Source organism: Onychostruthus taczanowskii, unplaced genomic scaffold (genome assembly GCF_017590055.1).
Source record: "Onychostruthus taczanowskii isolate IOZ18803 unplaced genomic scaffold, ASM1759005v1 scaffold8, whole genome shotgun sequence".
In the NCBI taxonomy this organism is placed as follows: Eukaryota; Metazoa; Chordata; class Aves; order Passeriformes; family Passeridae; genus Onychostruthus; species Onychostruthus taczanowskii.
The window spans coordinates 4,372,834-4,376,084 of NW_024505892.1; positions in this window are offsets into that span (position 1 = coordinate 4,372,834).

A 3,251-nucleotide genomic window follows, 5' to 3' on the forward strand; every position below is an offset into this window, starting at 1 on the left:
GTTACATTATTAAATCAATTTTTATGGAGACTGAATCTGTCTTTAAAAAAGAAGTGTATATAAAATGGAGATTTTTTGATTAATTTAATTTATTTGGCTTCAATATTTCTTTATCCTCTTCCTTCATACTTTTCCCTGTGTTTTTTTTTTTTTTTTTAATTTTAAAAATGGTGTTCCTTCATACTTTTCCCTGTGTTGTTTTTTTTTTTTTAATTTTAAAAATGGTAAGAAGAATGCCTTAAATATGGTCAAAATGGGGAAAACCAAAAAATGGAACAATAATAAATAAATGATCTTTTTTAAAATTTTTTTTTATTTTTATTTTTATTAAGAACCTTTAGAAATAGCCTTTCCTGTCAAAATTTTTAACCTTTTAGTTTTTGCCAGCTTGCTCCTTTTGTCTATTCAGTGCATTTATGCTCTGGAGTAAAGGAGAAAATCTAATATACGTGTTATGTTTTCATTTGCAAAGGAAAACTAAAGCAGATTAAGGATTAGGTTACTAGAAGTCTGTGTTGGATTTGTACAGCCAGGTTTTGGTAGCAGGGGAGCTACAGGAATGGCTTCTGTGAGAAGCTGCCAGAAGCTTCCTCCACGTCCAGCAGAGCCAATGCCAGCCAGCTCCAGGATGGATGTGCTGCTGGCCAAGGTGGAGCCCATCAGAAATGGTGGTGATGCCTCTGGGATTACAGATTGAACAGGAGGAAAAAAAAGTTTCTGGGCAGTTGTAATTGTGGCCAGAGAAGAGCAGAGCGAGAACATGTGGGAGGAACAGTCCTGCAGACACCTAGGTCAGTGCAGAAAGGGGGGGCAGGAGCTGCTCCAGGCACCAGAGCTGGGATTTCCCTGCAGCCCACAGTGCAGCCCATGGTGGGGCAGCTGTGCCCCTGCAGTCCTCCCCATGGAGCTCCAGTGATGCAGAAATCCACCTGCAGCCCATGGAAGAGATCCAGGCTGGAGCAGGTGGATGCTTGAGAGGAGGCTGTGACCACATGGGAGGCCTGTGCTGGAGCAGGCTCCTGGTAGGGACGGGCAGACCCATGGAGAGAGGTGCCCACACTGGAGCAGGTTTGTTGGCAGGACTTAGCTCCTGGTAGGGACGGACAGACCCATGGAGAGAGGTGCCCACACTGGAGCAGGTTTGTTGGCAGGACTTGTGATCCCATGGGGGACCCACACTGGAGCAGCCTGTCCTTGAAGGACTGCACCCTGTGGAAGAGTGGCCCATGTTACTGCAGTTTGAGGAGGACTGTTGCCTGTGGGATGGGCTCACATTGAAGAAATTCATGGAGAACTGTCTCCTGTGGGAGGGACCCCATATTGGTGCAAGGAAAGGACTCCTCTCCCTGAGCAGCTGCAGAAACAATGTGTGATGAACTGACCATAACCCCCATTCCCTGTGTCCCGGTGGCACTGGGGGAGGAGAGGAGAAGGGGGGAAGGTTGCAGAGAAGGTCTTACTTTACTTCTCATTATCCTGCTCTGATGTTCTTAGCAACAAATTCAATTAATATCTCTAATTCGAGCCTGTTTTGCCCATGACAGTATTTGATGAGGGATCTCTCCTGGTCCTTATCTCAACTCATGAACCCTTTGTTATATTTTCTCTCCACTCTCCAGCTGTGGGGGGGAGGGAGAAGTGGCTTTGGTGGGTGTCTGGCATTCAGCCAGCATGAACCCACCACAAGGTCACAGACAGGATACGTTATGGACTTGATTTTGCCAGACACTGGATGCCTGCGGCTTGCCTCGCACCAAGTGAATTTAAGGCACTTGTCACATGACCTACTCTTTTATTAGCTTAGTTGCAATGGAAAAGGCAGAGGAGAAGCATCAGAAATGGAAAATGATAGCAGGCAGTTTGTTCCACAAGAGTGATGGGAACTGCTATTCTGAAAGGCTTGCTGCCAAGGTAATGTAGAGGAAGATAGTAAGAGCAAAGGGAAATGAAGATTTCAGAATAATAGAAAATAATAAAAAAAGCACACAAACTATTTCAGGAGCAATAACTGCTCTAAGAAAAAGGTATCAACCCAGATGAATCACATCTACAAAAGGGGGGTAACTTAAAGTCATTTTATCAGACAAAGAGAAATAAGCATTTTTAGAGAGTGATTCAGTCCTTAGATAGATAGCATATCTTTCTCTCTTGTGAGACATCTCAAATCACTTAATAAAATTCCGATTGAACAGAGCTGGGGCACAATGACTGGGCATTATTAGACTGGTCCTTCCAAAAGTTTCTCCCTAAACTAGGACATGGGAAGTCTGATCCCAGTGCAGGAACCCGTATAAAATCCAGTAAACCCAAGAAAACCTTTCTTTAGTCTCTGAAAGAATGCCAGTTTTGCTACTGAAGCATTGCTCACTGCTTGGACCTTGCTCACTGCAGAGGGCTCCCTCCTGCTGCCAAGCACCTGGTACTGGCCTGCAGACCACGCAGGCTATCATTGAAATGTCTCTATGAGCCCTGCTATTTGTCTGAGCACCCATCCTCTACTTTGTTCTGGTGCATCCTCCATATACACCCTCTGAATGGAGCAGCGGCCTCAGTGCCTTGTCAGTAATTCAGCCTGCGTGCTCTGGCTTTGTCACCTTGGGAAAGGAGCCCAATGCAGTACCCAAGAGCTGCCCTTCCCATAGGAAGGAGGAGGAGGTACACGTTGCAGGCTTTCCCATGTTTGCCGTGTCTTTTGTGTAGGCTTGATTTTCACAGGGGCATTTGCATTGGAAAGGTCCAGTCCTACAGACAAAGGTCAAATGCTTTTCAGTGGAAACTTTCCCCCAAAAGAGACTGCAGCATCGAACTTTCCTGCATGAAAAAAGACATCTTTCCTCACGGAAATATTCTGCACACAGAAGCAAGATATTGTTGCCCTTTGCAATATAATGCAACTAAAGACATGCAGCTACCAACACGAGGCCACAAAAGAGGGCTGCTTTATTTTATTCCCAGATTTTCAAGCTCACAGTGCTTCACGTGAGGAAATTCGGTCAAAAGAGAGGATTGCTCGGAAAACCACGGCTTGATGAACATCTCGCTGCTGTCACGACCTCGAGACCGGACGCTTGGTCCGACTCCCGCGGGATGCTCCGTGGGGGCGTACGCGTGGTCCCACCGACCCCGCAGCCCTCCGGACACCGCCCCGCACCGGGCCACCACCATCTTCTTCCGCGCACCGCCGGCGCCGGCGGCAGCGGCGCGGCCCTGCAGGCGCGCCCTGCTCCGCCGCCGGGAGCCCCGCACGCCCC